Source organism: Garra rufa, unplaced genomic scaffold (assembly GCF_049309525.1).
Source record: "Garra rufa unplaced genomic scaffold, GarRuf1.0 hap1_unplaced_002, whole genome shotgun sequence".
In the NCBI taxonomy this organism is placed as follows: domain Eukaryota; kingdom Metazoa; phylum Chordata; class Actinopteri; order Cypriniformes; family Cyprinidae; genus Garra; species Garra rufa.
Genome location: NW_027394277.1, coordinates 12,834,662 through 12,857,620, shown reverse-complemented (window position 1 = coordinate 12,857,620; position 22,959 = coordinate 12,834,662). Strand labels below are relative to the sequence as shown.

The window sequence follows — 22,959 nt, the reverse complement described above, 5'->3', positions numbered from 1 at the left end:
TTCACTATTTATATAATATGCTGGCTTTTACGGAGGCTGATCTTTAAATAGCCCACTTTTTGGAGCAGCCCTCGCTTACGGCCATACCGCGCTGAGAGCGCCCGATCTCGTCTGATCTCGGAAGCTAAGCAGCGTCGGGCCTGCTTAGTACTTGGATGGGAGACCGCCTGGGAATACCAGGTGCTGTAAGCTTTTGCCTTTTCTTCACTATTTATATAATATGCTGGCTTTTAGAAAGACGTGTTTTACCGCTCTATTTATTACAATCATTTAAATGTATTATAGAGTTTTAAGTGTTTTACATGTTTTTTAGGCCATTTTATTACTCTTAACATTTTAAGTGAGTGTGTGTCTTTAAAAAATGGATGGTTGGCCTGCCATGTGACTAGACACATGACAGGAAGCAGGAAGTACAACTGTATAAGAGAGCAGCATGACAAACAAAGGACAGTCACCAAACTGTTGGATTGAGGAGTTGCTAATTTTAGAGCTCACCTTTCCATTCACCACCTGCAAACTTTGGATTACACTTTCTGTGGATTGTATATACACCGGTGGACACTCACATTGGACTTATCAACACACTGGGATTCTTGGACTGTTTTTAGGGTATGGACAAATGAACTGTATTCTTTTAACAGCGTTTACCTCGTTTTATCGTGTTGTTTTAAAGTCTTTTATGTGAACCTTGTAAATAAACCAAATCTATTTAAACCAATCTTCTTTTATGTCTCATTCTTTTAACCACTAGTCATCTCTCACAGTTAAATCTGATCCCATTTTAGTCTTGTAACTCGGCTGATAAGGCCGATTGTTACACTTGGATGGGAGACCGCCTGGGAATACCAGGTGCTGTAAGCTTTTGCCTTTTCTTCACTATTTATATAATATGCTGGCTTTTACGGAGGCTGATCTTTAAATAGCCCACTTTTTGGAGCAGCCCTCGCTTACGGCCATACCGCGCTGAGAGCGCCCGATCTCGTCTGATCTCGGAAGCTAAGCAGCGTCGGGCCTGCTTAGTACTTGGATGGGAGACCGCCTGGGAATACCAGGTGCTGTAAGCTTTTGCCTTTTCTTCACTATTTATATAATATGCTGGCTTTTACGGAGGCTGATCTTTAAATAGCCCACTTTTTGGAGCAGCCCTCGCTTACGGCCATACCGCGCTGAGAGCGCCCGATCTCGTCTGATCTCGGAAGCTAAGCAGCGTCGGGCCTGCTTAGTACTTGGATGGGAGACCGCCTGGGAATACCAGGTGCTGTAAGCTTTTGCCTTTTCTTCACTATTTATATAATATGCTGGCTTTTAGAAAGACGTGTTTTACCGCTCTATTTATTACAATCATTTAAATGTATTATAGAGTTTTAAGTGTTTTACATGTTTTTTAGGCCATTTTATTACTCTTAACATTTTAAGTGAGTGTGTGTCTTTAAAAAATGGATGGTTGGCCTGCCATGTGACTAGACACATGACAGGAAGCAGGAAGTACAACTGTATAAGAGAGCAGCATGACAAACAAAGGACAGTCACCAAACTGTTGGATTGAGGAGTTGCTAATTTTAGAGCTCACCTTTCCATTCACCACCTGCAAACTTTGGATTACACTTTCTGTGGATTGTATATACACCGGTGGACACTCACATTGGACTTATCAACACACTGGGATTCTTGGACTGTTTTTAGGGTATGGACAAATGAACTGTATTCTTTTAACAGCGTTTACCTCGTTTTATCGTGTTGTTTTAAAGTCTTTTATGTGAACCTTGTAAATAAACCAAATCTATTTAAACCAATCTTCTTTTATGTCTCATTCTTTTAACCACTAGTCATCTCTCACAGTTAAATCTGACCCCATTTTAGTCTTGTAACTCGGCTGATAAGGCCGATTGTTACACTTGGATGGGAGACCGCCTGGGATTACCAGGTGCTGTAAGCTTTTGCCTTTTCTTCACTATTTATATAATATGCTGGCTTTTACGGAGGCTGATCTTTAAATAGCCCACTTTTTGGAGCAGCCCTCGCTTACGGCCATACCGCGCTGAGAGCGCCCGATCTCGTCTGATCTCGGAAGCTAAGCAGCGTCGGGCCTGCTTAGTACTTGGATGGGAGACCGCCTGGGAATACCAGGTGCTGTAAGCTTTTGCCTTTTCTTCACTATTTATATAATATGCTGGCTTTTAGAAAGACGTGTTTTACCGCTCTATTTATTACAATCATTTAAATGTATTATAGAGTTTTAAGTGTTTTACATGTTTTTTAGGCCATTTTATTACTCTTAACATTTTAAGTGAGTGTGTGTCTTTAAAAAATGGATGGTTGGCCTGCCATGTGACTAGACACATGACAGGAAGCAGGAAGTACAACTGTATAAGAGAGCAGCATGACAAACAAAGGACAGTCACCAAACTGTTGGATTGAGGAGTTGCTAATTTTAGAGCTCACCTTTCCATTCACCACCTGCAAACTTTGGATTACACTTTCTGTGGATTGTATATACACCGGTGGACACTCACATTGGACTTATCAACACACTGGGATTCTTGGACTGTTTTTAGGGTATGGACAAATGAACTGTATTCTTTTAACAGCGTTTACCTCGTTTTATCGTGTTGTTTTAAAGTCTTTTATGTGAACCTTGTAAATAAACCAAATCTATTTAAACCAATCTTCTTTTATGTCTCATTCTTTTAACCACTAGTCATCTCTCACAGTTAAATCTGATCCCATTTTAGTCTTGTAACTCGGCTGATAAGGCCGATTGTTACACTTGGATGGGAGACCGCCTGGGAATACCAGGTGCTGTAAGCTTTTGCCTTTTCTTCACTATTTATATAATATGCTGGCTTTTACGGAGGCTGATCTTTAAATAGCCCACTTTTTGGAGCAGCCCTCGCTTACGGCCATACCGCGCTGAGAGCGCCCGATCTCGTCTGATCTCGGAAGCTAAGCAGCGTCGGGCCTGCTTAGTACTTGGATGGGAGACCGCCTGGGAATACCAGGTGCTGTAAGCTTTTGCCTTTTCTTCACTATTTATATAATATGCTGGCTTTTACGGAGGCTGATCTTTAAATAGCCCACTTTTTGGAGCAGCCCTCGCTTACGGCCATACCGCGCTGAGAGCGCCCGATCTCGTCTGATCTCGGAAGCTAAGCAGCGTCGGGCCTGCTTAGTACTTGGATGGGAGACCGCCTGGGAATACCAGGTGCTGTAAGCTTTTGCCTTTTCTTCACTATTTATATAATATGCTGGCTTTTAGAAAGACGTGTTTTACCGCTCTATTTATTACAATCATTTAAATGTATTATAGAGTTTTAAGTGTTTTACATGTTTTTTAGGCCATTTTATTACTCTTAACATTTTAAGTGAGTGTGTGTCTTTAAAAAATGGATGGTTGGCCTGCCATGTGACTAGACACATGACAGGAAGCAGGAAGTACAACTGTATAAGAGAGCAGCATGACAAACAAAGGACAGTCACCAAACTGTTGGATTGAGGAGTTGCTAATTTTAGAGCTCACCTTTCCATTCACCACCTGCAAACTTTGGATTACACTTTCTGTGGATTGTATATACACCGGTGGACACTCACATTGGACTTATCAACACACTGGGATTCTTGGACTGTTTTTAGGGTATGGACAAATGAACTGTATTCTTTTAACAGCGTTTACCTCGTTTTATCGTGTTGTTTTAAAGTCTTTTATGTGAACCTTGTAAATAAACCAAATCTATTTAAACCAATCTTCTTTTATGTCTCATTCTTTTAACCACTAGTCATCTCTCACAGTTAAATCTGACCCCATTTTAGTCTTGTAACTCGGCTGATAAGGCCGATTGTTACACTTGGATGGGAGACCGCCTGGGATTACCAGGTGCTGTAAGCTTTTGCCTTTTCTTCACTATTTATATAATATGCTGGCTTTTACGGAGGCTGATCTTTAAATAGCCCACTTTTTGGAGCAGCCCTCGCTTACGGCCATACCGCGCTGAGAGCGCCCGATCTCGTCTGATCTCGGAAGCTAAGCAGCGTCGGGCCTGCTTAGTACTTGGATGGGAGACCGCCTGGGAATACCAGGTGCTGTAAGCTTTTGCCTTTTCTTCACTATTTATATAATATGCTGGCTTTTAGAAAGACGTGTTTTACCGCTCTATTTATTACAATCATTTAAATGTATTATAGAGTTTTAAGTGTTTTACATGTTTTTTAGGCCATTTTATTACTCTTAACATTTTAAGTGAGTGTGTGTCTTTAAAAAATGGATGGTTGGCCTGCCATGTGACTAGACACATGACAGGAAGCAGGAAGTACAACTGTATAAGAGAGCAGCATGACAAACAAAGGACAGTCACCAAACTGTTGGATTGAGGAGTTGCTAATTTTAGAGCTCACCTTTCCATTCACCACCTGCAAACTTTGGATTACACTTTCTGTGGATTGTATATACACCGGTGGACACTCACATTGGACTTATCAACACACTGGGATTCTTGGACTGTTTTTAGGGTATGGACAAATGAACTGTATTCTTTTAACAGCGTTTACCTCGTTTTATCGTGTTGTTTTAAAGTCTTTTATGTGAACCTTGTAAATAAACCAAATCTATTTAAACCAATCTTCTTTTATGTCTCATTCTTTTAACCACTAGTCATCTCTCACAGTTAAATCTGATCCCATTTTAGTCTTGTAACTCGGCTGATAAGGCCGATTGTTACACTTGGATGGGAGACCGCCTGGGAATACCAGGTGCTGTAAGCTTTTGCCTTTTCTTCACTATTTATATAATATGCTGGCTTTTACGGAGGCTGATCTTTAAATAGCCCACTTTTTGGAGCAGCCCTCGCTTACGGCCATACCGCGCTGAGAGCGCCCGATCTCGTCTGATCTCGGAAGCTAAGCAGCGTCGGGCCTGCTTAGTACTTGGATGGGAGACCGCCTGGGAATACCAGGTGCTGTAAGCTTTTGCCTTTTCTTCACTATTTATATAATATGCTGGCTTTTAGAAAGACGTGTTTTACCGCTCTATTTATTACAATCATTTAAATGTATTATAGAGTTTTAAGTGTTTTACATGTTTTTTAGGCCATTTTATTACTCTTAACATTTTAAGTGAGTGTGTGTCTTTAAAAAATGGATGGTTGGCCTGCCATGTGACTAGACACATGACAGGAAGCAGGAAGTACAACTGTATAAGAGAGCAGCATGACAAACAAAGGACAGTCACCAAACTGTTGGATTGAGGAGTTGCTAATTTTAGAGCTCACCTTTCCATTCACCACCTGCAAACTTTGGATTACACTTTCTGTGGATTGTATATACACCGGTGGACACTCACATTGGACTTATCAACACACTGGGATTCTTGGACTGTTTTTAGGGTATGGACAAATGAACTGTATTCTTTTAACAGCGTTTACCTCGTTTTATCGTGTTGTTTTAAAGTCTTTTATGTGAACCTTGTAAATAAACCAAATCTATTTAAACCAATCTTCTTTTATGTCTCATTCTTTTAACCACTAGTCATCTCTCACAGTTAAATCTGACCCCATTTTAGTCTTGTAACTCGGCTGATAAGGCCGATTGTTACACTTGGATGGGAGACCGCCTGGGATTACCAGGTGCTGTAAGCTTTTGCCTTTTCTTCACTATTTATATAATATGCTGGCTTTTACGGAGGCTGATCTTTAAATAGCCCACTTTTTGGAGCAGCCCTCGCTTACGGCCATACCGCGCTGAGAGCGCCCGATCTCGTCTGATCTCGGAAGCTAAGCAGCGTCGGGCCTGCTTAGTACTTGGATGGGAGACCGCCTGGGAATACCAGGTGCTGTAAGCTTTTGCCTTTTCTTCACTATTTATATAATATGCTGGCTTTTAGAAAGACGTGTTTTACCGCTCTATTTATTACAATCATTTAAATGTATTATAGAGTTTTAAGTGTTTTACATGTTTTTTAGGCCATTTTATTACTCTTAACATTTTAAGTGAGTGTGTGTCTTTAAAAAATGGATGGTTGGCCTGCCATGTGACTAGACACATGACAGGAAGCAGGAAGTACAACTGTATAAGAGAGCAGCATGACAAACAAAGGACAGTCACCAAACTGTTGGATTGAGGAGTTGCTAATTTTAGAGCTCACCTTTCCATTCACCACCTGCAAACTTTGGATTACACTTTCTGTGGATTGTATATACACCGGTGGACACTCACATTGGACTTATCAACACACTGGGATTCTTGGACTGTTTTTAGGGTATGGACAAATGAACTGTATTCTTTTAACAGCGTTTACCTCGTTTTATCGTGTTGTTTTAAAGTCTTTTATGTGAACCTTGTAAATAAACCAAATCTATTTAAACCAATCTTCTTTTATGTCTCATTCTTTTAACCACTAGTCATCTCTCACAGTTAAATCTGATCCCATTTTAGTCTTGTAACTCGGCTGATAAGGCCGATTGTTACACTTGGATGGGAGACCGCCTGGGAATACCAGGTGCTGTAAGCTTTTGCCTTTTCTTCACTATTTATATAATATGCTGGCTTTTACGGAGGCTGATCTTTAAATAGCCCACTTTTTGGAGCAGCCCTCGCTTACGGCCATACCGCGCTGAGAGCGCCCGATCTCGTCTGATCTCGGAAGCTAAGCAGCGTCGGGCCTGCTTAGTACTTGGATGGGAGACCGCCTGGGAATACCAGGTGCTGTAAGCTTTTGCCTTTTCTTCACTATTTATATAATATGCTGGCTTTTACGGAGGCTGATCTTTAAATAGCCCACTTTTTGGAGCAGCCCTCGCTTACGGCCATACCGCGCTGAGAGCGCCCGATCTCGTCTGATCTCGGAAGCTAAGCAGCGTCGGGCCTGCTTAGTACTTGGATGGGAGACCGCCTGGGAATACCAGGTGCTGTAAGCTTTTGCCTTTTCTTCACTATTTATATAATATGCTGGCTTTTAGAAAGACGTGTTTTACCGCTCTATTTATTACAATCATTTAAATGTATTATAGAGTTTTAAGTGTTTTACATGTTTTTTAGGCCATTTTATTACTCTTAACATTTTAAGTGAGTGTGTGTCTTTAAAAAATGGATGGTTGGCCTGCCATGTGACTAGACACATGACAGGAAGCAGGAAGTACAACTGTATAAGAGAGCAGCATGACAAACAAAGGACAGTCACCAAACTGTTGGATTGAGGAGTTGCTAATTTTAGAGCTCACCTTTCCATTCACCACCTGCAAACTTTGGATTACACTTTCTGTGGATTGTATATACACCGGTGGACACTCACATTGGACTTATCAACACACTGGGATTCTTGGACTGTTTTTAGGGTATGGACAAATGAACTGTATTCTTTTAACAGCGTTTACCTCGTTTTATCGTGTTGTTTTAAAGTCTTTTATGTGAACCTTGTAAATAAACCAAATCTATTTAAACCAATCTTCTTTTATGTCTCATTCTTTTAACCACTAGTCATCTCTCACAGTTAAATCTGACCCCATTTTAGTCTTGTAACTCGGCTGATAAGGCCGATTGTTACACTTGGATGGGAGACCGCCTGGGATTACCAGGTGCTGTAAGCTTTTGCCTTTTCTTCACTATTTATATAATATGCTGGCTTTTACGGAGGCTGATCTTTAAATAGCCCACTTTTTGGAGCAGCCCTCGCTTACGGCCATACCGCGCTGAGAGCGCCCGATCTCGTCTGATCTCGGAAGCTAAGCAGCGTCGGGCCTGCTTAGTACTTGGATGGGAGACCGCCTGGGAATACCAGGTGCTGTAAGCTTTTGCCTTTTCTTCACTATTTATATAATATGCTGGCTTTTAGAAAGACGTGTTTTACCGCTCTATTTATTACAATCATTTAAATGTATTATAGAGTTTTAAGTGTTTTACATGTTTTTTAGGCCATTTTATTACTCTTAACATTTTAAGTGAGTGTGTGTCTTTAAAAAATGGATGGTTGGCCTGCCATGTGACTAGACACATGACAGGAAGCAGGAAGTACAACTGTATAAGAGAGCAGCATGACAAACAAAGGACAGTCACCAAACTGTTGGATTGAGGAGTTGCTAATTTTAGAGCTCACCTTTCCATTCACCACCTGCAAACTTTGGATTACACTTTCTGTGGATTGTATATACACCGGTGGACACTCACATTGGACTTATCAACACACTGGGATTCTTGGACTGTTTTTAGGGTATGGACAAATGAACTGTATTCTTTTAACAGCGTTTACCTCGTTTTATCGTGTTGTTTTAAAGTCTTTTATGTGAACCTTGTAAATAAACCAAATCTATTTAAACCAATCTTCTTTTATGTCTCATTCTTTTAACCACTAGTCATCTCTCACAGTTAAATCTGATCCCATTTTAGTCTTGTAACTCGGCTGATAAGGCCGATTGTTACACTTGGATGGGAGACCGCCTGGGAATACCAGGTGCTGTAAGCTTTTGCCTTTTCTTCACTATTTATATAATATGCTGGCTTTTACGGAGGCTGATCTTTAAATAGCCCACTTTTTGGAGCAGCCCTCGCTTACGGCCATACCGCGCTGAGAGCGCCCGATCTCGTCTGATCTCGGAAGCTAAGCAGCGTCGGGCCTGCTTAGTACTTGGATGGGAGACCGCCTGGGAATACCAGGTGCTGTAAGCTTTTGCCTTTTCTTCACTATTTATATAATATGCTGGCTTTTACGGAGGCTGATCTTTAAATAGCCCACTTTTTGGAGCAGCCCTCGCTTACGGCCATACCGCGCTGAGAGCGCCCGATCTCGTCTGATCTCGGAAGCTAAGCAGCGTCGGGCCTGCTTAGTACTTGGATGGGAGACCGCCTGGGAATACCAGGTGCTGTAAGATTTTGCCTTTTCTTCACTATTTATATAATATGCTGGCTTTTAGAAAGACGTGTTTTACCGCTCTATTTATTACAATCATTTAAATGTATTATAGAGTTTTAAGTGTTTTACATGTTTTTTAGGCCATTTTATTACTCTTAACATTTTAAGTGAGTGTGTGTCTTTAAAAAATGGATGGTTGGCCTGCCATGTGACTAGACACATGACAGGAAGCAGGAAGTACAACTGTATAAGAGAGCAGCATGACAAACAAAGGACAGTCACCAAACTGTTGGATTGAGGAGTTGCTAATTTTAGAGCTCACCTTTCCATTCACCACCTGCAAACTTTGGATTACACTTTCTGTGGATTGTATATACACCGGTGGACACTCACATTGGACTTATCAACACACTGGGATTCTTGGACTGTTTTTAGGGTATGGACAAATGAACTGTATTCTTTTAACAGCGTTTACCTCGTTTTATCGTGTTGTTTTAAAGTCTTTTATGTGAACCTTGTAAATAAACCAAATCTATTTAAACCAATCTTCTTTTATGTCTCATTCTTTTAACCACTAGTCATCTCTCACAGTTAAATCTGACCCCATTTTAGTCTTGTAACTCGGCTGATAAGGCCGATTGTTACACTTGGATGGGAGACCGCCTGGGATTACCAGGTGCTGTAAGCTTTTGCCTTTTCTTCACTATTTATATAATATGCTGGCTTTTACGGAGGCTGATCTTTAAATAGCCCACTTTTTGGAGCAGCCCTCGCTTACGGCCATACCGCGCTGAGAGCGCCCGATCTCGTCTGATCTCGGAAGCTAAGCAGCGTCGGGCCTGCTTAGTACTTGGATGGGAGACCGCCTGGGAATACCAGGTGCTGTAAGCTTTTGCCTTTTCTTCACTATTTATATAATATGCTGGCTTTTAGAAAGACGTGTTTTACCGCTCTATTTATTACAATCATTTAAATGTATTATAGAGTTTTAAGTGTTTTACATGTTTTTTAGGCCATTTTATTACTCTTAACATTTTAAGTGAGTGTGTGTCTTTAAAAAATGGATGGTTGGCCTGCCATGTGACTAGACACATGACAGGAAGCAGGAAGTACAACTGTATAAGAGAGCAGCATGACAAACAAAGGACAGTCACCAAACTGTTGGATTGAGGAGTTGCTAATTTTAGAGCTCACCTTTCCATTCACCACCTGCAAACTTTGGATTACACTTTCTGTGGATTGTATATACACCGGTGGACACTCACATTGGACTTATCAACACACTGGGATTCTTGGACTGTTTTTAGGGTATGGACAAATGAACTGTATTCTTTTAACAGCGTTTACCTCGTTTTATCGTGTTGTTTTAAAGTCTTTTATGTGAACCTTGTAAATAAACCAAATCTATTTAAACCAATCTTCTTTTATGTCTCATTCTTTTAACCACTAGTCATCTCTCACAGTTAAATCTGATCCCATTTTAGTCTTGTAACTCGGCTGATAAGGCCGATTGTTACACTTGGATGGGAGACCGCCTGGGAATACCAGGTGCTGTAAGCTTTTGCCTTTTCTTCACTATTTATATAATATGCTGGCTTTTACGGAGGCTGATCTTTAAATAGCCCACTTTTTGGAGCAGCCCTCGCTTACGGCCATACCGCGCTGAGAGCGCCCGATCTCGTCTGATCTCGGAAGCTAAGCAGCGTCGGGCCTGCTTAGTACTTGGATGGGAGACCGCCTGGGAATACCAGGTGCTGTAAGCTTTTGCCTTTTCTTCACTATTTATATAATATGCTGGCTTTTACGGAGGCTGATCTTTAAATAGCCCACTTTTTGGAGCAGCCCTCGCTTACGGCCATACCGCGCTGAGAGCGCCCGATCTCGTCTGATCTCGGAAGCTAAGCAGCGTCGGGCCTGCTTAGTACTTGGATGGGAGACCGCCTGGGAATACCAGGTGCTGTAAGCTTTTGCCTTTTCTTCACTATTTATATAATATGCTGGCTTTTAGAAAGACGTGTTTTACCGCTCTATTTATTACAATCATTTAAATGTATTATAGAGTTTTAAGTGTTTTACATGTTTTTTAGGCCATTTTATTACTCTTAACATTTTAAGTGAGTGTGTGTCTTTAAAAAATGGATGGTTGGCCTGCCATGTGACTAGACACATGACAGGAAGCAGGAAGTACAACTGTATAAGAGAGCAGCATGACAAACAAAGGACAGTCACCAAACTGTTGGATTGAGGAGTTGCTAATTTTAGAGCTCACCTTTCCATTCACCACCTGCAAACTTTGGATTACACTTTCTGTGGATTGTATATACACCGGTGGACACTCACATTGGACTTATCAACACACTGGGATTCTTGGACTGTTTTTAGGGTATGGACAAATGAACTGTATTCTTTTAACAGCGTTTACCTCGTTTTATCGTGTTGTTTTAAAGTCTTTTATGTGAACCTTGTAAATAAACCAAATCTATTTAAACCAATCTTCTTTTATGTCTCATTCTTTTAACCACTAGTCATCTCTCACAGTTAAATCTGACCCCATTTTAGTCTTGTAACTCGGCTGATAAGGCCGATTGTTACACTTGGATGGGAGACCGCCTGGGATTACCAGGTGCTGTAAGCTTTTGCCTTTTCTTCACTATTTATATAATATGCTGGCTTTTACGGAGGCTGATCTTTAAATAGCCCACTTTTTGGAGCAGCCCTCGCTTACGGCCATACCGCGCTGAGAGCGCCCGATCTCGTCTGATCTCGGAAGCTAAGCAGCGTCGGGCCTGCTTAGTACTTGGATGGGAGACCGCCTGGGAATACCAGGTGCTGTAAGCTTTTGCCTTTTCTTCACTATTTATATAATATGCTGGCTTTTAGAAAGACGTGTTTTACCGCTCTATTTATTACAATCATTTAAATGTATTATAGAGTTTTAAGTGTTTTACATGTTTTTTAGGCCATTTTATTACTCTTAACATTTTAAGTGAGTGTGTGTCTTTAAAAAATGGATGGTTGGCCTGCCATGTGACTAGACACATGACAGGAAGCAGGAAGTACAACTGTATAAGAGAGCAGCATGACAAACAAAGGACAGTCACCAAACTGTTGGATTGAGGAGTTGCTAATTTTAGAGCTCACCTTTCCATTCACCACCTGCAAACTTTGGATTACACTTTCTGTGGATTGTATATACACCGGTGGACACTCACATTGGACTTATCAACACACTGGGATTCTTGGACTGTTTTTAGGGTATGGACAAATGAACTGTATTCTTTTAACAGCGTTTACCTCGTTTTATCGTGTTGTTTTAAAGTCTTTTATGTGAACCTTGTAAATAAACCAAATCTATTTAAACCAATCTTCTTTTATGTCTCATTCTTTTAACCACTAGTCATCTCTCACAGTTAAATCTGATCCCATTTTAGTCTTGTAACTCGGCTGATAAGGCCGATTGTTACACTTGGATGGGAGACCGCCTGGGAATACCAGGTGCTGTAAGCTTTTGCCTTTTCTTCACTATTTATATAATATGCTGGCTTTTACGGAGGCTGATCTTTAAATAGCCCACTTTTTGGAGCAGCCCTCGCTTACGGCCATACCGCGCTGAGAGCGCCCGATCTCGTCTGATCTCGGAAGCTAAGCAGCGTCGGGCCTGCTTAGTACTTGGATGGGAGACCGCCTGGGAATACCAGGTGCTGTAAGCTTTTGCCTTTTCTTCACTATTTATATAATATGCTGGCTTTTACGGAGGCTGATCTTTAAATAGCCCACTTTTTGGAGCAGCCCTCGCTTACGGCCATACCGCGCTGAGAGCGCCCGATCTCGTCTGATCTCGGAAGCTAAGCAGCGTCGGGCCTGCTTAGTACTTGGATGGGAGACCGCCTGGGAATACCAGGTGCTGTAAGCTTTTGCCTTTTCTTCACTATTTATATAATATGCTGGCTTTTAGAAAGACGTGTTTTACCGCTCTATTTATTACAATCATTTAAATGTATTATAGAGTTTTAAGTGTTTTACATGTTTTTTAGGCCATTTTATTACTCTTAACATTTTAAGTGAGTGTGTGTCTTTAAAAAATGGATGGTTGGCCTGCCATGTGACTAGACACATGACAGGAAGCAGGAAGTACAACTGTATAAGAGAGCAGCATGACAAACAAAGGACAGTCACCAAACTGTTGGATTGAGGAGTTGCTAATTTTAGAGCTCACCTTTCCATTCACCACCTGCAAACTTTGGATTACACTTTCTGTGGATTGTATATACACCGGTGGACACTCACATTGGACTTATCAACACACTGGGATTCTTGGACTGTTTTTAGGGTATGGACAAATGAACTGTATTCTTTTAACAGCGTTTACCTCGTTTTATCGTGTTGTTTTAAAGTCTTTTATGTGAACCTTGTAAATAAACCAAATCTATTTAAACCAATCTTCTTTTATGTCTCATTCTTTTAACCACTAGTCATCTCTCACAGTTAAATCTGACCCCATTTTAGTCTTGTAACTCGGCTGATAAGGCCGATTGTTACACTTGGATGGGAGACCGCCTGGGATTACCAGGTGCTGTAAGCTTTTGCCTTTTCTTCACTATTTATATAATATGCTGGCTTTTACGGAGGCTGATCTTTAAATAGCCCACTTTTTGGAGCAGCCCTCGCTTACGGCCATACCGCGCTGAGAGCGCCCGATCTCGTCTGATCTCGGAAGCTAAGCAGCGTCGGGCCTGCTTAGTACTTGGATGGGAGACCGCCTGGGAATACCAGGTGCTGTAAGCTTTTGCCTTTTCTTCACTATTTATATAATATGCTGGCTTTTAGAAAGACGTGTTTTACCGCTCTATTTATTACAATCATTTAAATGTATTATAGAGTTTTAAGTGTTTTACATGTTTTTTAGGCCATTTTATTACTCTTAACATTTTAAGTGAGTGTGTGTCTTTAAAAAATGGATGGTTGGCCTGCCATGTGACTAGACACATGACAGGAAGCAGGAAGTACAACTGTATAAGAGAGCAGCATGACAAACAAAGGACAGTCACCAAACTGTTGGATTGAGGAGTTGCTAATTTTAGAGCTCACCTTTCCATTCACCACCTGCAAACTTTGGATTACACTTTCTGTGGATTGTATATACACCGGTGGACACTCACATTGGACTTATCAACACACTGGGATTCTTGGACTGTTTTTAGGGTATGGACAAATGAACTGTATTCTTTTAACAGCGTTTACCTCGTTTTATCGTGTTGTTTTAAAGTCTTTTATGTGAACCTTGTAAATAAACCAAATCTATTTAAACCAATCTTCTTTTATGTCTCATTCGTTTAACCACTAGTCATCTCTCACAGTTAAATCTGATCCCATTTTAGTCTTGTAACTCGGCTGATAAGGCCGATTGTTACACTTGGATGGGAGTACCGCCTGGGAATACCAGGTGCTGTAAGCTTTTGCCTTTTCTTCACTATTTATATAATATGCTGGCTTTTACGGAGGCTGATCTTTAAATAGCCCACTTTTTGGAGCAGCCCTCGCTTACGGCCATACCGCGCTGAGAGCGCCCGATCTCGTCTGATCTCGGAAGCTAAGCAGCGTCGGGCCTGCTTAGTACTTGGATGGGAGACCGCCTGGGAATACCAGGTGCTGTAAGCTTTTGCCTTTTCTTCACTATTTATATAATATGCTGGCTTTTACGGAGGCTGATCTTTAAATAGCCCACTTTTTGGAGCAGCCCTCGCTTACGGCCATACCGCGCTGAGAGCGCCCGATCTCGTCTGATCTCGGAAGCTAAGCAGCGTCGGGCCTGCTTAGTACTTGGATGGGAGACCGCCTGGGAATACCAGGTGCTGTAAGCTTTTGCCTTTTCTTCACTATTTATATAATATGCTGGCTTTTAGAAAGACGTGTTTTACCGCTCTATTTATTACAATCATTTAAATGTATTATAGAGTTTTAAGTGTTTTACATGTTTTTTAGGCCATTTTATTACTCTTAACATTTTAAGTGAGTGTGTGTCTTTAAAAAATGGATGGTTGGCCTGCCATGTGACTAGACACATGACAGGAAGCAGGAAGTACAACTGTATAAGAGAGCAGCATGACAAACAAAGGACAGTCACCAAACTGTTGGATTGAGGAGTTGCTAATTTTAGAGCTCACCTTTCCATTCACCACCTGCAAACTTTGGATTACACTTTCTGTGGATTGTATATACACCGGTGGACACTCACATTGGACTTATCAACACACTGGGATTCTTGGACTGTTTTTAGGGTATGGACAAATGAACTGTATTCTTTTAACAGCGTTTACCTCGTTTTATCGTGTTGTTTTAAAGTCTTTTATGTGAACCTTGTAAATAAACCAAATCTATTTAAACCAATCTTCTTTTATGTCTCATTCTTTTAACCACTAGTCATCTCTCACAGTTAAATCTGATCCCATTTTAGTCTTGTAACTCGGCTGATAAGGCCGATTGTTACACTTGGATGGGAGACCGCCTGGGAATACCAGGTGCTGTAAGCTTTTGCCTTTTCTTCACTATTTATATAATATGCTGGCTTTTACGGAGGCTGATCTTTAAATAGCCCACTTTTTGGAGCAGCCCTCGCTTACGGCCATACCGCGCTGAGAGCGCCCGATCTCGTCTGATCTCGGAAGCTAAGCAGCGTCGGGCCTGCTTAGTACTTGGATGGGAGACCGCCTGGGAATACCAGGTGCTGTAAGCTTTTGCCTTTTCTTCACTATTTATATAATATGCTGGCTTTTACGGAGGCTGATCTTTAAATAGCCCACTTTTTGGAGCAGCCCTCGCTTACGGCCATACCGCGCTGAGAGCGCCCGATCTCGTCTGATCTCGGAAGCTAAGCAGCGTCGGGCCTGCTTAGTACTTGGATGGGAGACCGCCTGGGAATACCAGGTGCTGTAAGCTTTTGCCTTTTCTTCACTATTTATATAATATGCTGGCTTTTAGAAAGACGTGTTTTACCGCTCTATTTATTACAATCATTTAAATGTATTATAGAGTTTTAAGTGTTTTACATGTTTTTTAGGCCATTTTATTACTCTTAACATTTTAAGTGAGTGTGTGTCTTTAAAAAATGGATGGTTGGCCTGCCATGTGACTAGACACATGACAGGAAGCAGGAAGTACAACTGTATAAGAGAGCAGCATGACAAACAAAGGACAGTCACCAAACTGTTGGATTGAGGAGTTGCTAATTTTAGAGCTCACCTTTCCATTCACCACCTGCAAACTTTGGATTACACTTTCTGTGGATTGTATATACACCGGTGGACACTCACATTGGACTTATCAACACACTGGGATTCTTGGACTGTTTTTAGGGTATGGACAAATGAACTGTATTCTTTTAACAGCGTTTACCTCGTTTTATCGTGTTGTTTTAAAGTCTTTTATGTGAACCTTGTAAATAAACCAAATCTATTTAAACCAATCTTCTTTTATGTCTCATTCTTTTAACCACTAGTCATCTCTCACAGTTAAATCTGACCCCATTTTAGTCTTGTAACTCGGCTGATAAGGCCGATTGTTACACTTGGATGGGAGACCGCCTGGGATTACCAGGTGCTGTAAGCTTTTGCCTTTTCTTCACTATTTATATAATATGCTGGCTTTTACGGAGGCTGATCTTTAAATAGCCCACTTTTTGGAGCAGCCCTCGCTTACGGCCATACCGCGCTGAGAGCGCCCGATCTCGTCTGATCTCGGAAGCTAAGCAGCGTCGGGCCTGCTTAGTACTTGGATGGGAGACCGCCTGGGAATACCAGGTGCTGTAAGCTTTTGCCTTTTCTTCACTATTTATATAATATGCTGGCTTTTAGAAAGACGTGTTTTACCGCTCTATTTATTACAATCATTTAAATGTATTATAGAGTTTTAAGTGTTTTACATGTTTTTTAGGCCATTTTATTACTCTTAACATTTTAAGTGAGTGTGTGTCTTTAAAAAATGGATGGTTGGCCTGCCATGTGACTAGACACATGACAGGAAGCAGGAAGTACAACTGTATAAGAGAGCAGCATGACAAACAAAGGACAGTCACCAAACTGTTGGATTGAGGAGTTGCTAATTTTAGAGCTCACCTTTCCATTCACCACCTGCAAACTTTGGATTACACTTTCTGTGGATTGTATATACACCGGTGGACACTCACATTGGACTTATCAACACACTGGGATTCTTGGACTGTTTTTAGGGTATGGACAAATGAACTGTATTCTTTTAACAGCGTTTACCTCGTTTTATCGTGTTGTTTTAAAGTCTTTTATGTGAACCTTGTAAATAAACCAAATCTATTTAAACCAATCTTCTTTTATGTCTCATTCTTTTAACCACTAGTCATCTCTCACAGTTAAATCTGATCCCATTTTAGTCTTGTAACTCGGCTGATAAGGCCGATTGTTACACTTGGATGGGAGACCGCCTGGGAATACCAGGTGCTGTAAGCTTTTGCCTTTTCTTCACTATTTATATAATATGCTGGCTTTTACGGAGGCTGATCTTTAAATAGCCCACTTTTTGGAGCAGCCCTCGCTTACGGCCATACCGCGCTGAGAGCGCCCGATCTCGTCTGATCTCGGAAGCTAAGCAGCGTCGGGCCTGCTTAGTACTTGGATGGGAGACCGCCTGGGAATACCAGGTGCTGTAAGCTTTTGCCTTTTCTTCACTATTTATATAATATGCTGGCTTTTACGGAGGCTGATCTTTAAATAGCCCACTTTTTGGAGCAGCCCTCGCTTACGGCCATACCGCGCTGAGAGCGCCCGATCTCGTCTGATCTCGGAAGCTAAGCAGCGTCGGGCCTGCTTAGTACTTGGATGGGAGACCGCCTGGGAATACCAGGTGCTGTAAGCTTTTGCCTTTTCTTCACTATTTATATAATATGCTGGCTTTTAGAAAGACGTGTTTTACCGCTCTATTTATTACAATCATTTAAATGTATTATAGAGTTTTAAGTGTTTTACATGTTTTTTAGGCCATTTTATTACTCTTAACATTTTAAGTGAGTGTGTGTCTTTAAAAAATGGATGGTTGGCCTGCCATGTGACTAGACACATGACAGGAAGCAGGAAGTACAACTGTATAAGAGAGCAGCATGACAAACAAAGGACAGTCACCAAACTGTTGGATTGAGGAGTTGCTAATTTTAGAGCTCACCTTTCCATTCACCACCTGCAAACTTTGGATTACACTTTCTGTGGATTGTATATACACCGGTGGACACTCACATTGGACTTATCAACACACTGGGATTCTTGGACTGTTTTTAGGGTATGGACAAATGAACTGTATTCTTTTAACAGCGTTTACCTCGTTTTATCGTGTTGTTTTAAAGTCTTTTATGTGAACCTTGTAAATAAACCAAATCTATTTAAACCAATCTTCTTTTATGTCTCATTCTTTTAACCACTAGTCATCTCTCACAGTTAAATCTGACCCCATTTTAGTCTTGTAACTCGGCTGATAAGGCCGATTGTTACACTTGGATGGGAGACCGCCTGGGATTACCAGGTGCTGTAAGCTTTTGCCTTTTCTTCACTATTTATATAATATGCTGGCTTTTACGGAGGCTGATCTTTAAATAGCCCACTTTTTGGAGCAGCCCTCGCTTACGGCCATACCGCGCTGAGAGCGCCCGATCTCGTCTGATCTCGGAAGCTAAGCAGCGTCGGGCCTGCTTAGTACTTGGATGGGAGACCGCCTGGGAATACCAGGTGCTGTAAGCTTTTGCCTTTTCTTCACTATTTATATAATATGCTGGCTTTTAGAAAGACGTGTTTTACCGCTCTATTTATTACAATCATTTAAATGTATTATAGAGTTTTAAGTGTTTTACATGTTTTTTAGGCCATTTTATTACTCTTAACATTTTAAGTGAGTGTGTGTCTTTAAAAAATGGATGGTTGGCCTGCCATGTGACTAGACACATGACAGGAAGCAGGAAGTACAACTGTATAAGAGAGCAGCATGACAAACAAAGGACAGTCACCAAACTGTTGGATTGAGGAGTTGCTAATTTTAGAGCTCACCTTTCCATTCACCACCTGCAAACTTTGGATTACACTTTCTGTGGATTGTATATACACCGGTGGACACTCACATTGGACTTATCAACACACTGGGATTCTTGGACTGTTTTTAGGGTATGGACAAATGAACTGTATTCTTTTAACAGCGTTTACCTCGTTTTATCGTGTTGTTTTAAAGTCTTTTATGTGAACCTTGTAAATAAACCAAATCTATTTAAACCAATCTTCTTTTATGTCTCATTCTTTTAACCACTAGTCATCTCTCACAGTTAAATCTGATCCCATTTTAGTCTTGTAACTCGGCTGATAAGGCCGATTGTTACACTTGGATGGGAGACCGCCTGGGAATACCAGGTGCTGTAAGCTTTTGCCTTTTCTTCACTATTTATATAATATGCTGGCTTTTACGGAGGCTGATCTTTAAATAGCCCACTTTTTGGAGCAGCCCTCGCTTACGGCCATACCGCGCTGAGAGCGCCCGATCTCGTCTGATCTCGGAAGCTAAGCAGCGTCGGGCCTGCTTAGTACTTGGATGGGAGACCGCCTGGGAATACCAGGTGCTGTAAGCTTTTGCCTTTTCTTCACTATTTATATAATATGCTGGCTTTTACGGAGGCTGATCTTTAAATAGCCCACTTTTTGGAGCAGCCCTCGCTTACGGCCATACCGCGCTGAGAGCGCCCGATCTCGTCTGATCTCGGAAGCTAAGCAGCGTCGGGCCTGCTTAGTACTTGGATGGGAGACCGCCTGGGAATACCAGGTGCTGTAAGCTTTTGCCTTTTCTTCACTATTTATATAATATGCTGGCTTTTAGAAAGACGTGTTTTACCGCTCTATTTATTACAATCATTTAAATGTATTATAGAGTTTTAAGTGTTTTACATGTTTTTTAGGCCATTTTATTACTCTTAACATTTTAAGTGAGTGTGTGTCTTTAAAAAATGGATGGTTGGCCTGCCATGTGACTAGACACATGACAGGAAGCAGGAAGTACAACTGTATAAGAGAGCAGCATGACAAACAAAGGACAGTCACCAAACTGTTGGATTGAGGAGTTGCTAATTTTAGAGCTCACCTTTCCATTCACCACCTGCAAACTTTGGATTACACTTTCTGTGGATTGTATATACACCGGTGGACACTCACATTGGACTTATCAACACACTGGGATTCTTGGACTGTTTTTAGGGTATGGACAAATGAACTGTATTCTTTTAACAGCGTTTACCTCGTTTTATCGTGTTGTTTTAAAGTCTTTTATGTGAACCTTGTAAATAAACCAAATCTATTTAAACCAATCTTCTTTTATGTCTCATTCTTTTAACCACTAGTCATCTCTCACAGTTAAATCTGACCCCATTTTAGTCTTGTAACTCGGCTGATAAGGCCGATTGTTACACTTGGATGGGAGACCGCCTGGGATTACCAGGTGCTGTAAGCTTTTGCCTTTTCTTCACTATTTATATAATATGCTGGCTTTTACGGAGGCTGATCTTTAAATAGCCCACTTTTTGGAGCAGCCCTCGCTTACGGCCATACCGCGCTGAGAGCGCCCGATCTCGTCTGATCTCGGAAGCTAAGCAGCGTCGGGCCTGCTTAGTACTTGGATGGGAGACCGCCTGGGAATACCAGGTGCTGTAAGCTTTTGCCTTTTCTTCACTATTTATATAATATGCTGGCTTTTAGAAAGACGTGTTTTACCGCTCTATTTATTACAATCATTTAAATGTATTATAGAGTTTTAAGTGTTTTACATGTTTTTTAGGCCATTTTATTACTCTTAACATTTTAAGTGAGTGTGTGTCTTTAAAAAATGGATGGTTGGCCTGCCATGTGACTAGACACATGACAGGAAGCAGGAAGTACAACTGTATAAGAGAGCAGCATGACAAACAAAGGACAGTCACCAAACTGTTGGATTGAGGAGTTGCTAATTTTAGAGCTCACCTTTCCATTCACCACCTGCAAACTTTGGATTACACTTTCTGTGGATTGTATATACACCGGTGGACACTCACATTGGACTTATCAACACACTGGGATTCTTGGACTGTTTTTAGGGTATGGACAAATGAACTGTATTCTTTTAACAGCGTTTACCTCGTTTTATCGTGTTGTTTTAAAGTCTTTTATGTGAACCTTGTAAATAAACCAAATCTATTTAAACCAATCTTCTTTTATGTCTCATTCTTTTAACCACTAGTCATCTCTCACAGTTAAATCTGATCCCATTTTAGTCTTGTAACTCGGCTGATAAGGCCGATTGTTACACTTGGATGGGAGACCGCCTGGGAATACCAGGTGCTGTAAGCTTTTGCCTTTTCTTCACTATTTATATAATATGCTGGCTTTTACGGAGGCTGATCTTTAAATAGCCCACTTTTTGGAGCAGCCCTCGCTTACGGCCATACCGCGCTGAGAGCGCCCGATCTCGTCTGATCTCGGAAGCTAAGCAGCGTCGGGCCTGCTTAGTACTTGGATGGGAGACCGCCTGGGAATACCAGGTGCTGTAAGCTTTTGCCTTTTCTTCACTATTTATATAATATGCTGGCTTTTACGGAGGCTGATCTTTAAATAGCCCACTTTTTGGAGCAGCCCTCGCTTACGGCCATACCGCGCTGAGAGCGCCCGATCTCGTCTGATCTCGGAAGCTAAGCAGCGTCGGGCCTGCTTAGTACTTGGATGGGAGACCGCCTGGGAATACCAGGTGCTGTAAGCTTTTGCCTTTTCTTCACTATTTATATAATATGCTGGCTTTTAGAAAGACGTGTTTTACCGCTCTATTTATTACAATCATTTAAATGTATTATAGAGTTTTAAGTGTTTTACATGTTTTTTAGGCCATTTTATTACTCTTAACATTTTAAGTGAGTGTGTGTCTTTAAAAAATGGATGGTTGGCCTGCCATGTGACTAGACACATGACAGGAAGCAGGAAGTACAACTGTATAAGAGAGCAGCATGACAAACAAAGGACAGTCACCAAACTGTTGGATTGAGGAGTTGCTAATTTTAGAGCTCACCTTTCCATTCACCACCTGCAAACTTTGGATTACACTTTCTGTGGATTGTATATACACCGGTGGACACTCACATTGGACTTATCAACACACTGGGATTCTTGGACTGTTTTTAGGGTATGGACAAATGAACTGTATTCTTTTAACAGCGTTTACCTCGTTTTATCGTGTTGTTTTAAAGTCTTTTATGTGAACCTTGTAAATAAACCAAATCTATTTAAACCAATCTTCTTTTATGTCTCATTCTTTTAACCACTAGTCATCTCTCACAGTTAAATCTGATCCCATTTTAGTCTTGTAACTCGGCTGATAAGGCCGATTGTTACACTTGGATGGGAGACCGCCTGGGAATACCAGGTGCTGTAAGCTTTTGCCTTTTCTTCACTATTTATATAATATGCTGGCTTTTACGGAGGCTGATCTTTAAATAGCCCACTTTTTGGAGCAGCCCTCGCTTACGGCCATACCGCGCTGAGAGCGCCCGATCTCGTCTGATCTCGGAAGCTAAGCAGCGTCGGGCCTGCTTAGTACTTGGATGGGAGACCGCCTGGGAATACCAGGTGCTGTAAGCTTTTGCCTTTTCTTCACTATTTATATAATATGCTGGCTTTTACGGAGGCTGATCTTTAAATAGCCCACTTTTTGGAGCAGCCCTCGCTTACGGCCATACCGCGCTGAGAGCGCCCGATCTCGTCTGATCTCGGAAGCTAAGCAGCGTCGGGCCTGCTTAGTACTTGGATGGGAGACCGCCTGGGAATACCAGGTGCTGTAAGCTTTTGCCTTTTCTTCACTATTTATATAATATGCTGGCTTTTAGAAAGACGTGTTTTACCGCTCTATTTATTACAATCATTTAAATGTATTATAGAGTTTTAAGTGTTTTACATGTTTTTTAGGCCATTTTATTACTCTTAACATTTTAAGTGAGTGTGTGTCTTTAAAAAATGGATGGTTGGCCTGCCATGTGACTAGACACATGACAGGAAGCAGGAAGTACAACTGTATAAGAGAGCAGCATGACAAACAAAGGACAGTCACCAAACTGTTGG

At 41.3% G+C, this 22,959-nt stretch overlaps 36 non-coding genes across 36 annotated transcripts; all 36 read left to right on the top strand.

Annotated features, from left to right (window-relative positions):
* Nucleotides 1–73: 73 nt before the first annotated feature.
* Nucleotides 74–192, top strand: LOC141306187 (5S ribosomal RNA). The gene has a single exon (XR_012345147.1). It is a non-coding gene; the product is annotated as a 5S ribosomal RNA (ribosomal RNA).
* A 753-nt stretch (nucleotides 193–945) lies between these two features.
* LOC141306186 (5S ribosomal RNA) lies at nucleotides 946–1,064 on the top strand. Its single transcript, XR_012345146.1, has one exon. It is a non-coding gene; the product is annotated as a 5S ribosomal RNA (ribosomal RNA).
* Nucleotides 1,065–1,148: 84 nt separating this feature from the next.
* Nucleotides 1,149–1,267, top strand: LOC141306185 (5S ribosomal RNA). The gene has a single exon (XR_012345145.1). It is a non-coding gene; the product is annotated as a 5S ribosomal RNA (ribosomal RNA).
* Nucleotides 1,268–2,020: 753 nt separating this feature from the next.
* LOC141306184 (5S ribosomal RNA) lies at nucleotides 2,021–2,139 on the top strand. The gene has a single exon (XR_012345143.1). It is a non-coding gene; the product is annotated as a 5S ribosomal RNA (ribosomal RNA).
* A 753-nt stretch (nucleotides 2,140–2,892) lies between these two features.
* LOC141306183 (5S ribosomal RNA) lies at nucleotides 2,893–3,011 on the top strand. The gene has a single exon (XR_012345142.1). It is a non-coding gene; the product is annotated as a 5S ribosomal RNA (ribosomal RNA).
* Nucleotides 3,012–3,095: 84 nt separating this feature from the next.
* On the top strand, nucleotides 3,096–3,214 carry LOC141306182 (5S ribosomal RNA). The gene has a single exon (XR_012345141.1). It is a non-coding gene; the product is annotated as a 5S ribosomal RNA (ribosomal RNA).
* A 753-nt stretch (nucleotides 3,215–3,967) lies between these two features.
* LOC141306181 (5S ribosomal RNA) lies at nucleotides 3,968–4,086 on the top strand. The gene has a single exon (XR_012345140.1). It is a non-coding gene; the product is annotated as a 5S ribosomal RNA (ribosomal RNA).
* Nucleotides 4,087–4,839: 753 nt separating this feature from the next.
* On the top strand, nucleotides 4,840–4,958 carry LOC141306180 (5S ribosomal RNA). The gene has a single exon (XR_012345139.1). It is a non-coding gene; the product is annotated as a 5S ribosomal RNA (ribosomal RNA).
* A 753-nt stretch (nucleotides 4,959–5,711) lies between these two features.
* Nucleotides 5,712–5,830, top strand: LOC141306177 (5S ribosomal RNA). The gene has a single exon (XR_012345137.1). It is a non-coding gene; the product is annotated as a 5S ribosomal RNA (ribosomal RNA).
* Nucleotides 5,831–6,583: 753 nt separating this feature from the next.
* Nucleotides 6,584–6,702, top strand: LOC141306176 (5S ribosomal RNA). The gene has a single exon (XR_012345136.1). It is a non-coding gene; the product is annotated as a 5S ribosomal RNA (ribosomal RNA).
* Nucleotides 6,703–6,786: 84 nt separating this feature from the next.
* LOC141306175 (5S ribosomal RNA) lies at nucleotides 6,787–6,905 on the top strand. Its single transcript, XR_012345135.1, has one exon. It is a non-coding gene; the product is annotated as a 5S ribosomal RNA (ribosomal RNA).
* A 753-nt stretch (nucleotides 6,906–7,658) lies between these two features.
* Nucleotides 7,659–7,777, top strand: LOC141306174 (5S ribosomal RNA). The gene has a single exon (XR_012345134.1). It is a non-coding gene; the product is annotated as a 5S ribosomal RNA (ribosomal RNA).
* Nucleotides 7,778–8,530: 753 nt separating this feature from the next.
* On the top strand, nucleotides 8,531–8,649 carry LOC141306173 (5S ribosomal RNA). The gene has a single exon (XR_012345132.1). It is a non-coding gene; the product is annotated as a 5S ribosomal RNA (ribosomal RNA).
* Nucleotides 8,650–8,733: 84 nt separating this feature from the next.
* Nucleotides 8,734–8,852, top strand: LOC141307224 (5S ribosomal RNA). The gene has a single exon (XR_012346179.1). It is a non-coding gene; the product is annotated as a 5S ribosomal RNA (ribosomal RNA).
* A 753-nt stretch (nucleotides 8,853–9,605) lies between these two features.
* Nucleotides 9,606–9,724, top strand: LOC141306172 (5S ribosomal RNA). The gene has a single exon (XR_012345131.1). It is a non-coding gene; the product is annotated as a 5S ribosomal RNA (ribosomal RNA).
* A 753-nt stretch (nucleotides 9,725–10,477) lies between these two features.
* On the top strand, nucleotides 10,478–10,596 carry LOC141306171 (5S ribosomal RNA). Its single transcript, XR_012345130.1, has one exon. It is a non-coding gene; the product is annotated as a 5S ribosomal RNA (ribosomal RNA).
* Nucleotides 10,597–10,680: 84 nt separating this feature from the next.
* LOC141306170 (5S ribosomal RNA) lies at nucleotides 10,681–10,799 on the top strand. Its single transcript, XR_012345129.1, has one exon. It is a non-coding gene; the product is annotated as a 5S ribosomal RNA (ribosomal RNA).
* Nucleotides 10,800–11,552: 753 nt separating this feature from the next.
* LOC141306169 (5S ribosomal RNA) lies at nucleotides 11,553–11,671 on the top strand. The gene has a single exon (XR_012345128.1). It is a non-coding gene; the product is annotated as a 5S ribosomal RNA (ribosomal RNA).
* Nucleotides 11,672–12,424: 753 nt separating this feature from the next.
* LOC141306167 (5S ribosomal RNA) lies at nucleotides 12,425–12,543 on the top strand. Its single transcript, XR_012345127.1, has one exon. It is a non-coding gene; the product is annotated as a 5S ribosomal RNA (ribosomal RNA).
* Nucleotides 12,544–12,627: 84 nt separating this feature from the next.
* On the top strand, nucleotides 12,628–12,746 carry LOC141306165 (5S ribosomal RNA). The gene has a single exon (XR_012345125.1). It is a non-coding gene; the product is annotated as a 5S ribosomal RNA (ribosomal RNA).
* Nucleotides 12,747–13,499: 753 nt separating this feature from the next.
* On the top strand, nucleotides 13,500–13,618 carry LOC141306164 (5S ribosomal RNA). The gene has a single exon (XR_012345124.1). It is a non-coding gene; the product is annotated as a 5S ribosomal RNA (ribosomal RNA).
* A 754-nt stretch (nucleotides 13,619–14,372) lies between these two features.
* Nucleotides 14,373–14,491, top strand: LOC141306163 (5S ribosomal RNA). The gene has a single exon (XR_012345123.1). It is a non-coding gene; the product is annotated as a 5S ribosomal RNA (ribosomal RNA).
* Nucleotides 14,492–14,575: 84 nt separating this feature from the next.
* On the top strand, nucleotides 14,576–14,694 carry LOC141306162 (5S ribosomal RNA). Its single transcript, XR_012345121.1, has one exon. It is a non-coding gene; the product is annotated as a 5S ribosomal RNA (ribosomal RNA).
* A 753-nt stretch (nucleotides 14,695–15,447) lies between these two features.
* LOC141306161 (5S ribosomal RNA) lies at nucleotides 15,448–15,566 on the top strand. Its single transcript, XR_012345120.1, has one exon. It is a non-coding gene; the product is annotated as a 5S ribosomal RNA (ribosomal RNA).
* An 84-nt stretch (nucleotides 15,567–15,650) lies between these two features.
* LOC141306160 (5S ribosomal RNA) lies at nucleotides 15,651–15,769 on the top strand. Its single transcript, XR_012345119.1, has one exon. It is a non-coding gene; the product is annotated as a 5S ribosomal RNA (ribosomal RNA).
* Nucleotides 15,770–16,522: 753 nt separating this feature from the next.
* LOC141306159 (5S ribosomal RNA) lies at nucleotides 16,523–16,641 on the top strand. Its single transcript, XR_012345118.1, has one exon. It is a non-coding gene; the product is annotated as a 5S ribosomal RNA (ribosomal RNA).
* Nucleotides 16,642–17,394: 753 nt separating this feature from the next.
* LOC141306158 (5S ribosomal RNA) lies at nucleotides 17,395–17,513 on the top strand. Its single transcript, XR_012345117.1, has one exon. It is a non-coding gene; the product is annotated as a 5S ribosomal RNA (ribosomal RNA).
* An 84-nt stretch (nucleotides 17,514–17,597) lies between these two features.
* Nucleotides 17,598–17,716, top strand: LOC141306156 (5S ribosomal RNA). Its single transcript, XR_012345116.1, has one exon. It is a non-coding gene; the product is annotated as a 5S ribosomal RNA (ribosomal RNA).
* A 753-nt stretch (nucleotides 17,717–18,469) lies between these two features.
* Nucleotides 18,470–18,588, top strand: LOC141306155 (5S ribosomal RNA). Its single transcript, XR_012345115.1, has one exon. It is a non-coding gene; the product is annotated as a 5S ribosomal RNA (ribosomal RNA).
* A 753-nt stretch (nucleotides 18,589–19,341) lies between these two features.
* Nucleotides 19,342–19,460, top strand: LOC141306153 (5S ribosomal RNA). The gene has a single exon (XR_012345113.1). It is a non-coding gene; the product is annotated as a 5S ribosomal RNA (ribosomal RNA).
* An 84-nt stretch (nucleotides 19,461–19,544) lies between these two features.
* LOC141306152 (5S ribosomal RNA) lies at nucleotides 19,545–19,663 on the top strand. Its single transcript, XR_012345112.1, has one exon. It is a non-coding gene; the product is annotated as a 5S ribosomal RNA (ribosomal RNA).
* Nucleotides 19,664–20,416: 753 nt separating this feature from the next.
* On the top strand, nucleotides 20,417–20,535 carry LOC141306151 (5S ribosomal RNA). Its single transcript, XR_012345110.1, has one exon. It is a non-coding gene; the product is annotated as a 5S ribosomal RNA (ribosomal RNA).
* A 753-nt stretch (nucleotides 20,536–21,288) lies between these two features.
* Nucleotides 21,289–21,407, top strand: LOC141306150 (5S ribosomal RNA). Its single transcript, XR_012345109.1, has one exon. It is a non-coding gene; the product is annotated as a 5S ribosomal RNA (ribosomal RNA).
* An 84-nt stretch (nucleotides 21,408–21,491) lies between these two features.
* LOC141306149 (5S ribosomal RNA) lies at nucleotides 21,492–21,610 on the top strand. Its single transcript, XR_012345108.1, has one exon. It is a non-coding gene; the product is annotated as a 5S ribosomal RNA (ribosomal RNA).
* A 753-nt stretch (nucleotides 21,611–22,363) lies between these two features.
* Nucleotides 22,364–22,482, top strand: LOC141306148 (5S ribosomal RNA). Its single transcript, XR_012345107.1, has one exon. It is a non-coding gene; the product is annotated as a 5S ribosomal RNA (ribosomal RNA).
* Nucleotides 22,483–22,566: 84 nt separating this feature from the next.
* On the top strand, nucleotides 22,567–22,685 carry LOC141306147 (5S ribosomal RNA). Its single transcript, XR_012345106.1, has one exon. It is a non-coding gene; the product is annotated as a 5S ribosomal RNA (ribosomal RNA).
* The last annotated feature ends 274 nt before the right edge of the window (nucleotides 22,686–22,959 follow it).